Consider the following 10,900-nt stretch of genomic DNA (forward strand, 5'->3'; position numbering starts at 1 on the left):
GCCTTTCCTCCCATTAGTGCAATATTCCAGCAAATGTAATAGTCAGCTTAGCAGGAACTCTCAAAACTTTACTCACTAACGTTGGCTCAGACACCAGGGATACATTTTGCTGCCATTTAAAAGTAATTATTTTTAATATGTTTGTTAAAGAAATGGTTTAAAAATTTTATTTCTGACTCTCAGTTTAGGAGTGATAGCGCCTAGATTTCAGTCACATGGGGTGACTGACATACAGAAGGTCATGGTGTGACCCCAACATGACAGCCAGCTTTCTGAAAGCAAATGAGCAGTCAGGTAAGGTGAACACAAAAAAAGGAGAAAGAGAAAACTAGTCCCTTTGCGGGACAAGGAGTATATCAGCAAGTTTCTTTGGTCTGAAACCAAGATCTGAATGTCAACTTTAGTGACTTTTACCAATGTTTATGCAGGTTGAACCATATGAAACTCCTGATAGTCTACTGGTTTTGACTGACAAAATCATATTTCATATGATTCAACCTGCTGCTTTTGGGGCAATATCATGTCCACACCCTAAAACTTGGCATAACCTGCAATTGCTTTAACTCTAAAGCCTTAAGCTGCCTGACTGCAGCCTCCTGTCCTCCTAAACCTCTCCTGTCCTCATTTCTATAATGAATCCATGTCTGCAGCCAAGACCAGTTTGCAGATCCGCTGGCCCATGGAGCCAAAAGTCCCCTGGGCATCTCAGCAAGGAACTCCCTCAGCGTGATGATTTTTTTTCCTCTTTTGTTTTTCTGGTTTTTTTTTTTTTTTTTTTCTTTTTTAAACCTCACTGAATGTAGTGACTCACCGCCATTGAAGAGAATGAAGGAGAATGTGCCACTTCTGAGACTGAGTCATGGGAAGCACCGCGGCCTCCATCTTGGATGAGAAGCAACAAGGAACATGTAAATGAGAGAAGGCAGAGAGGACTGTGACAAGGAGTCTGCGACTTTGTGAGTATCATAAAGTCAGTGGTGCCCTCCATCATTACCCTTTCAGATGCTCAGGCTGTGCTTTGTGGCCAGTGGAAATTGGCCTTGGTTTTTAGCAGACTTGGCCCTAAGCTGTTTCTCTGTCTACTCTTGCTCCCTTGGCAATTGCACTGGGTTCTCTCAGGGCTTTAGACCCCCTCCACCCGCTGATGATCCCAGTAGTTCTATCTCCTCCTCAGCCCCATCCTCTGAACTTCAGACCCTCACCTCCATCTTCCACCCAGGTGTCTATCTGCCCATTGATGTTTGAAGGGCACCTCCACCCAAACCCATCATCCCCCCATTTCACTGTAGGAAATGGAAGCTTCAACCTTCCATTTAGTTGGTTCAGAATCCTTAGAGGCTCCTTGACCTTTCTCTTCCTCACACCACACTGGGAGATCTCCTTTCACTGCATGAGCCAGTCTGACCCTGTCATCACTCTCATGGAACTTATGCAGGTCTAAGCCAACTTCATATCTTGCCTAGATTTGGGGAACATTCTCATACAAGCACTCACTGCCTCTACTCTTTCTACCAGAAGGATCCTCTGAAAAGTGTATCAGACTATATTCCCTCCTTTCTTGAATCCTCTGATGGCCCCACCTCATTCAGATACAGTAGGGAACAAAACCAATTTCCTCCCCTTGCGGAGATGGCACTCAAGTTGAGACAGACAAAATTTAACAACAACAATCTAACATGTAAGCAGGTGATGAGAACAAATGGCTTCTTTGTTTGAACACTTGAGCTCCCCTAAAGAGACATTTCCAGGAGTAGAAATGTCTTCAGTATCCGGTACAAGTCCTGGCTGGATTCAGACAGTGCTATGTTCCTGGGCTCCCTGAAGAATGAGGACAGGCTGCAGTGAGAGAGCCCAGACTTTGGAGTCAGGCAGACACAGCTCCACCCTGGCCCTGCCCCCCCACTACCTGCAAGGTCTACCTATCGAATCCCTTCTCCCATGAAACAGGCTAAAGAGAGTATCTATTTCAGGGTATTTTCCTGAGGATTCAGTAAGATAGTACATAGCACAAAGATAATGCCTGCTACCAAGTAATCATTCAACAATTGGTAGCTATTATTGCCAGTATTAATGTTAATATTGTCCCTAAGACCCAGATTTTTTTTTTTCCAATCGGCAAGAGTAGAAATTCCAAACACAAGAAATCACAGCCTTATAAAAATTTGAATGAAAGGAGACTACAGTGGTAGGGTTTTTGAGAACTGCCCCAGGGAAGGAAATTTCTCTGAGTACAGTATCAGTACCATGATGGAGGATCCTACTCATGGCAGGAGGGGAGACACAGGATCAGGGCCAGAGCCTGATACTCTGTTCTTTTTGCAGCCGCCAGGGCTGTGCTAGGACAGAAGAGGCAGTTTAAGACACTGAAAGATGGACATCAAGACAAAGGGTGGAAGGTGGTGAGGAGATGTGGGACATCTCTAACCTGCTGGTGAGTTAGAGGCCCTGAGCAGCTTGACCAATGTGGGCCTCCCCCTGATGAGATGGCAAGTAAATTTCCAGCACTGTAGTACTCTCTATGGCCTATTATTTGTATCAACCAGCACTGATGTCCAGTCAAAGCTTTGCCACGGATGGGTGGACAGCAGACTTCTGGAGCATGGAAAGAAGACGACACTGAACATCAGCCACTGTCTCCCACAAGGGTTGACAGTAGGATTCTGCAGATAGTGCTGAACACAAAGGGGCCTTGGAGAGCGTGATGGGACAGAAATCTTGTCTGTGCTCTAAGTTGGTCATCTGAGGGACTCCTTCTTGTAACTCAGCTATTCAAAGGTGGAGATTTTAGCAAATATGTCTGCCCAGCAGGGGTGCCTTTTAAAATTTTGCCTCGTGTGCTAATGAGATCCTGCTCACACCCCTGTCCAGGGAGGAAAGGGACAAGGTGGCATGGGAATGCCACAGTCATCACTACCTCTATGTCCCTCATTTAGGAAGGTTGGGGTTAAGCTTCCTTATCCATAAATAGTCAATGGTAAACATATTGAGCTTGAGGAAGTCCAAAAATTGTCCTCTACTCCCAGAAGACATGCTACTCAAATTAAAGTGGAGACTGGGAGAGTATTGTCAGATCTGTTTTGGAAAAGGAGGAGGTGTCTCCTCCTGTAGCAGATGGGAGGCCTCCATGGCCTCAGGGGCAGGAGCATTACCAAGTTCTGTGCCTGGGCTTCCTATGAGGGCATCTCCATGGCTACTTTTCTAACATCCCTAGAAACAAGGACCAGACTAATGTAGACATCTGCCAGAGGGCAACTGGAATTTTCCACATGGAACCACTACACCCTTGATGGAGAATGCCAGGAAGGGAGGAGTGGGAGAAAGGCTAATAGAAGAGGGGAGATGAAGTGTCAAAGGGTCAGCAGAGAGAACCACCAATTAGCTTGAGTGAACAGCCCAGGACTCCAGCCTTGGGGAGCACACTGGAGAAATGAGGAGCTGGCTTGGTTAATGGAGAGGCTACAAAGTCACCCCAGAGGGATGAGGCAGGGTAAGACATGGCCTAACATGTCAGGAAGAGAGACCAGGAAGGTAAACAGAGTCTGGTAGGGAAGGGTTGGGCTACACAGGGCTGCAAAGTCTCCGATCTTTATACCTGTTGCTGGCCCCAAGGGGGTGAGCATTGTCAGTTGAGTCCAATAAACATGACCACAAAGGATGCTCCTATGTCTGAGCAGAGGGACAGGGATGTTTCCTGAGCAGAGTGAGAAGTTAGAGCCTATGGAGGGTCTTCAGGGATAGCCTTCAAGAATGGGGGGCTGGTGGGGAGGCTAGGTGTCTCAGTCAGTTAAGGATCCAACTCTTGGTTTTGGCTCAGGTCATGATCTCATGGTTTCATGAGTCTGAGCCCTGCATTGGGCTCTGTGCTGGCAGCATGGAGCCTGCTTGGGATTTTCTCTCTCCCTCTCTGTCTCTGTCCCTCCCCCAGTCAGGCTGTTTCTGTCTCTCTCAAAATAAATAAATAAACTTAAACATTAAAAAAAAAAGAATGGGGGGCTGGAGAACTCTGTGGGTGGAGGTACCTGCCACCTTCCACAGCGTTCATGCCTACATGCTCCCATTTGTGATGCAATCTGTGATTCTTGAGTCTAAGAACAAAAACCGGGGCCCTTGGGTGGCTCAGTTGGTTGAGTGTCCGACTTTGGCTCAGGTCATGATCTCACAGTCCATGAGTTCGAGCCTCGCATTGGGCTTGCTGCTATCAGTGTAGAGCCTGGAGCCTGCTTCAGATCCTCTGTCTTCCCCCCTCTCTGACCCTACCCCTCTCACTCTCTCTCTCTCTCTCAAAAATAAATAAAAAATTTTTTAAAAAGAACAAAACCTTCATGATAGGGGGCCCCCAATTTCCTCCTTGCCTTCTAACCTTGATCCTTTTCCTTTCTTGTTTGTAAGACCTTTCACCTTGCAAACTATGACTAGACCATAAGCCACAAGGCTTGCAAAGAAACTTCTTGGAATATACTATTCTGATGGTGTTAGGATTGCACCTGGGCAAGGGGCACAAAAATAGAAACAACCTCCAAACCGTGAGTTTCCACTGAAGTCCAACACTGCTTCCTAAACCCACACTGCACGTCCGCAAAGTCAGCTTCCCCTCTCCTATAAACACCCTGGCCCCGCTTTAATCTGGGGCCACCTGTCCCTCAGGTGTTCTCTGATGTGCATCAGTTGAATAAGTCTTTAATCTTTATTCAAGTCACCTAAATAACTTTCTTTTGACAGCTGGTACTCAGACAAATGGTCCTAGAACATTATTTGGGTCATCCGTTCCAAGGCCGTCTTCTGGCAAGTGTCCGGTGGTGTTCAGACGGGGCGGGATCAGCCTCTCTCCCCCACGGCACTGGGCTTTGTCTGGCACCACTCTACTGAGCACAGGGCCATGGGGCACAGGCGGAGTGTGAGCGTGTGTGTGGGTGACTGAGAGCAAACCAGATGAGCGCCAGGAAGATGACACCCTGCAAGGAAAGGAGGTGGTGTGGGGGGGGGGGGCAGGGGAAGAGAAGTTGAGTCTCCTTCAGTGTGTGCAGATCGTGAATTTCATCTCCTGAATTGAGGAATGAAGAATTAGAACTTGCTTTATATTCCATGACTCTACTTAACTTCTCACTCAAGTCCCATTCTGCCGGGCTGTAGGAAAAACGACGTTCGTCCTTTCTGGGACACCTCACCTTCTAGGTGGTCCTGCTTTCCTGGGTCTTGCACAGTGCCAAGGCCCTGGGGTAGGGAAAGCTCTGTGGTCCTTAGTCATCAGGCCTGCGGTTGTCATTCTGATTGCTTCTGGACAGGCAACTCTTGGTGACACCCGTGCCGGAAGCCTATCTTGAATGTATCTCTCTCTGGAGTCTGGCCACCTCCCTGGTGGGGCTGCCAGGAAACTGGGCAGTGCCCCATCCTCCCCCGGGACCATGGCCTCACTCTTCCTTCTCTTATGCCCAGTGGAGAGCAATCTATTTTCAGTCTGGGGAGAATCCGTCTCCTTTTATGTTTCTTTGACTATGGTTATTCTCAGGAATTCACTTTAAGTGTAAAGGCAACACCAGCAGGACTTTCAGAGTACGTCTATTTTCTGACTTGCCACATGCCTCAGCTGAAGCAGTGTGCACCAAGCTGACTTAAATGAGAAGGGAAAAGGGAAACAGATGGGGAAAGAGTACATACATTTATGTATCAGTTAGGAATCTTCTGGTTTCTCCCCGCCTTCCATGTCATCTGCTCTAAGCTGAGGCTGGGAGCCTGGGGTTTTGGGATTTGTGGGTTGGGGAATGCTCCCTGGAGCTGAGGGTGGGGCCAATCCCTACCGGGGCAGCTTGGCTAGGGATAGGAGAAGGAGGTTCTCCAAACAGAGTATTACCATAAAGGAGGGAATTAGAGCAGCAGGAAATACTCGGCAGTCTTCTGTGACCTTTCCCTATTCCATAATGACTAGATGTTTCTCCTCTGTGTCCCTAGAACACTTTCCTCCACTGGCACAGACCGCAGTCTGGCTTCATTCCTGCCTCCCTCTTCAGACAGAGAGCTCCCAAACTGAGGACCTGTATTTGTTCATCTGGGGACCCTAAGCCCCTGAAAGGTAAAGACTGAGTAAGTAACCCATTGGAATGTTATGGAATCCCTGTCCCTGCTGCAGGTGACTGGCCTGCAAGGGGTGACTGAGGCCCGGGTGTGGAAATTGTGGCTGACACTAAACTGTGCCACTCAACAAAATTAGGATCAATGGATTCAAAGCATGGGCCAAAGCAAGCCAGATAAAATGTAATGCTTCAAAACATAAAACCGTGGACTTGAATTGCAAAATTCAGCTGGGATGAAAATGATTTGATGAAAGAGTAGAGCCTATAAGCAAGATGTAGAGGTTCTAATTACCTTCAAACTCAGTATGAGTCAGTAATGTTACATGACTGGCAAAGAACAAAAATCAGAGTAAAAACAGGTAGTTTGATATAAGGCTACATTAGGAGAAGTATGCCATCTAAAACAAAGGAGGTGATAGCCCTCTTATTTCCCTCACTGCATCCAAGTCAAATCTTTCCTGGGATATAATGTCCAGCCCTGTGCACTATGTCTCCTGGGACACATGACTGAACAGAATACCTTCAAATAAAAGTAACCAGGAGGGTGCTTTCATCTCAAAACCTGATCTTGTCTTGTCTTTAAATGGTACTGTATGTACTCGATATCCCTGTGGAAAAAAAGGAACGTACATAAAACTAACACACAAATACACAAAATTTAACTCAACACAGAACTGAAAACTATAAACGTCAAGAAGAAAACATTAAGAGAAGATTCTTTGCAATGCTGGGGTTGGTAAAGATTTCTTAAAACATAAACTATAAAAGAAAAACAATGGCACATGGACTTCATCAAAATTCACCCAGAATTCTTTGAAACTCACCCAGAAGAAAACAAAAATGCAAGCCACAGACTGGGAGAAAATATGTGCAGTACATGTATAAGACAAAGAACTTGCAGCCAAACATAAAGAACTCTTTAACTCAATAAGAAGACAAAACAATACAGTAAGAAAACTTTATGCAAAAGATTCAAATAGACACTTCACAAAAAAGACATACAAATGGCCAATAAGCCATGCAAAGATGTTCAACATCATGATTCATTAAGAAAATCAAAATCAAAATACCATATACTTAACAGAATGGCTAAAAGTAATGAGTCTGACCCTACTGAGTGTTGGCAAGGCCGTGGAGCAACAGGAACTCTCACACACGGCTGGTGGGGATGTGAAGTGATGTAACCGCTTGGAAAACAGCATGACAGTTTCCTAAAATGTCAAACATACACTTGCCCTACAAACTAGCCATTCTACAACTATGTATTTACCCAAGAAAAATGAAAATACATGCCCACACAAAGAATTATACACGATAACAAATCTTTATTTGTAATATCAAAAAAAAAAAAAAACAACCTGGAAGCAACACAAATGTACATCACCAGGTGAATATATAAAAAAATTATACAGGGCGCCTGGGTAGCTCAGTCGGTTAAGCGTCCGACTTCGGCTCAGGTCGTGATCTCACGGTCCGTGAGTTCGAGCCCTGCATCGGGCTCTGTGCTGACAGCTCAGAGCCTGGAGCCTGTTTTGGATTCTGTGTCTCCCTCCTCTCTCTCTCTGCCCCTCCCCTGTTCATGCTCTGTCTCTCTCTGTCTCAAAAATAAATAAATGCTAAAAAAATTTTTTTAAAAATTATGGTATATCCATACTGTGGAATATTACTCAGCAAGAAAAAGGAACAGACTGTGCATGTGTGCAACAACCTGGATAAATCTCAAAATAGTTATGCTAAATGAAAGAAGCTAGACAAATAAAGTACATGCTCTCTGATCCCATTTATATATAATTATAGATACATGCATATATATTTATATTTATATACATTCCAGAAAACGCAAACCTGTCTGAAGTGTCAGTGTAGTTGGTGCTGATGCAAATTGTCATCCTGATTGCAGTGATGTGTACATATGTCAAACTGAACTAATAGCACACTTTAAATATCTGCAATTTTGTGTATTTCAGTTATGTCTGTGAAATTGGGGGAGGGATCTTCTCTTGGAAGAACGTAAAGTCACATCAGATGTGGCTGGCACTAGCATTGAAAATTCTAGGATTGTTGAGACAAGAGACTAGTAAAGCGATGCCTGGAAGGCCTGAGGGCTGCCCCCGGTGTTGAAGTGCCCGGGGAGAAAAGGCGAGGGTTCTGGAGAAGGGGTCACTTCTTGCGTGGAAGATCTTGCGGCACAATCTGCTGTATGGTCGCCAAATGCAGGCAGAGAAAGTCAAGTGTCAATGCCCATGGGGATCCTGTTCCAGAAGGAACCAACTGGAATTTGCTTTCTGGACTTCATCTGAAAGTTTCACATAAGTAGCCACCAGACAAGAGTTTTCCCTGCCAAGTTTGTGATTGAGGTGGGTTATAAGTGGACAGGAGTTGGCCAAACCAAATGTTAGAGCCTGACACACACTGTGGCAGAGCCACTTGACCTTCCCCACATGACACCGCCAGTGTGGCTTCCCTGTGACCCTTCAAAAAAAATTTTTTTTTAATGTTTATTTATTTTTGAGACAGAGAGAAACAGAGCATGAACAGGGGAGGGGCAGAGAGAGAGAGGGAGACACAGAATCTGAAACAGGCTCCAGGCTCTGAGCTGTCAGCACAGAGCCTGACGCGGGGCTCGAACCTACAGACCGTGAGATCATGACCTGAGCCGAAGTCAGACGCTCAACCGACCAAGCCACCCAGGCGCCCCTGCCTGTGACCCTTCAGCTGAGCATTTGCACTGGCCGTTGCCCGGTTCTGAGCACCACGTCACTGCCTCCTGCTCCTCTGTGTCTGAGGAGTGGTTTCAAGACTTAAAACTGTAATGTGATCGTTGTTACCACTGCTGATTAATAACATGGGCCGGCATTTGTTTAATACCTGACCGTGGATACGATTGCAAAATTAGACTCCAAACTATTCAATGTCCTATAGGCATTAAAATCATACCTTTTGGGGTGATTCTTTCTTTTGGACAGAAATCACGTGCAACATCGATCTTCTACTGGGTAATGAGGTATCAGCTAATTTAAAAAGTATTCCTCGTTGGTGAATTAGTAGAGACATTACTGACGATGCACTTTACATGTATGCATTCTATCTTCAAAACAACCTATGGGATAGGAAGTAGTATTACTCTCATTTTACACAGAAGGAAACTGAGACACTGAGAGATAGAAGAATAATTACCCAAACTCAGGGAATAAGACAAAAAAAAAAAAATGATGACTTCATCTATCAACATCATACAAAGAGCTTTTAGTGACAAGCCTCCTAATGGCCATATAATTATCTGTGGGTGAGGTGGGGTGTAATTTTATTTGACCTACTATGTAGTATTTACTGTGTTACCTAAATGGGGATGTAGGGAGGGCACCAAGGTGGCTCAGTCAGTTGAACATCTGACTTCGGCTCAGGTGATGATCTTGAGGTTTGTGGGTTCAAGCCCCGCATCGGGCTTACTGCTGTCAGCGCAGAACCCACTTCGGATTCTCTGTCTCTCTCTCTCCCTCTCTCTCAAAAATAAATAAACCTCAAAAAAAATCCCTTTGAAGTTGTAAATGGAATCAATATGTCAGCTCCCACACTAAAAAGTAGAAGAGGTGGGGTGAGGACAACAGCCACGGGTCTTCCAGCAGTAAGAGAAAGGGCCAGAGATGGGTCCCAGTAACTTGTGGACCAAGTCCCCATTCCAACTAACTCATTAAAATATTCATCACTAACATGAAAGTACTTGACCTTGCAAAATGATAACAGTGCCAGACCCCAATTAGATGCAATGGCAATTAGTATTTTTAACATGGTGTATCCAGAAGACAGGTGCTGCTGATATAAGTGGGTTGTTAACCCATCTGCTGAAGTAAGTGCCACTTTCCTCGTCATCTGGGATGCTAGCACAGTGTTAGGCCAATGGGGAAACATCATTGGTGAAAGCAAAAATATTGGAACCAACCTAAAAGTGTAGGTGAAGTTAAATAAATTATTTGTGGAATTCTCTGTACCCAGTTTTCAAAATGAGGGGTTCCTTGCCACACTCTGGGAAGGTGTCCATGGTTCTCAGTGCCCACACAGCAGCAGCCCTAAGAAAATAATTATTTTCAAAAAAAATTTTTTTAACGTTTATTTATTTTTGAGACAGGGAGAGACAGAGCATGAACGGGGGAGGGGCAGAGAGAGAGGGAGACACAGAATTGGAAGCAGGCTCCAGGCTCCAAGCCATCAGCCCAGAGCTGGACGCGGGGCTCGAACTCACGGACTGCAAGATCGTGACCTGAGTCGCAGTCGGACGCTTAACCGACTGAGCCACCCAGGCGCCCCAGAAAATAATTATTAAATGAGTAAGTGGGTACATTGTTAAGTGAACAAAAGTAAACAACACATACAACAGAATTCCATTTATTGTTTCAAAAGGGGCTACACGTGTTCAAAGATATTTATTTTTTTCCTATCTGCATAAACACAGAAAATATCTGGAAGAATATGGTACCCAACTGCTACAGTGGCTACTTCTGAAAAGAGATTGGAAAGACAGAGAGGGGATTTTCCAGTTCAGAAAAGTGAAATCAGGTGCTGGAAGGTAAGTGCTCTAGAATGTATGTGAAATGACAAAAGTGAGATAGAAAACTTCACATCACATACAAACACAGTTTCCTAACACATCTACCATGTATGTTCATTTCGAAAAAATAAAAATATGCAAAAAATTAAAAGCAGTCATCTTTAGACAGTGGGTCACGACTAACTGTTGTTTTCTTTGATGCTTTTTCTGTATTTTCCAAAATGCCTACAAGAAAGGTTTATTATTTTCACCAATAAACATGTACGCTTTTTAAAGGAAAAGAAAG

General features: G+C 44.8%; 1 long non-coding RNA gene across 1 annotated transcript; it reads left to right on the forward strand.

Annotated features, from left to right (window-relative positions):
• Positions 1-690: 690 nt before the first annotated feature.
• Positions 691-10,628, forward strand: LOC123575953. The gene is made up of 4 exons (XR_006701114.1): positions 691-956; positions 2,330-2,431; positions 5,947-6,067; positions 10,519-10,628. It is a non-coding gene; the product is annotated as an uncharacterized LOC123575953 (long non-coding RNA).
• Positions 10,629-10,900: the final 272 nt, after the last annotated feature.

This window comes from Leopardus geoffroyi, chromosome C2 (assembly GCF_018350155.1).
Source record: "Leopardus geoffroyi isolate Oge1 chromosome C2, O.geoffroyi_Oge1_pat1.0, whole genome shotgun sequence".
Classification (NCBI taxonomy): domain Eukaryota; kingdom Metazoa; phylum Chordata; class Mammalia; order Carnivora; family Felidae; genus Leopardus; species Leopardus geoffroyi.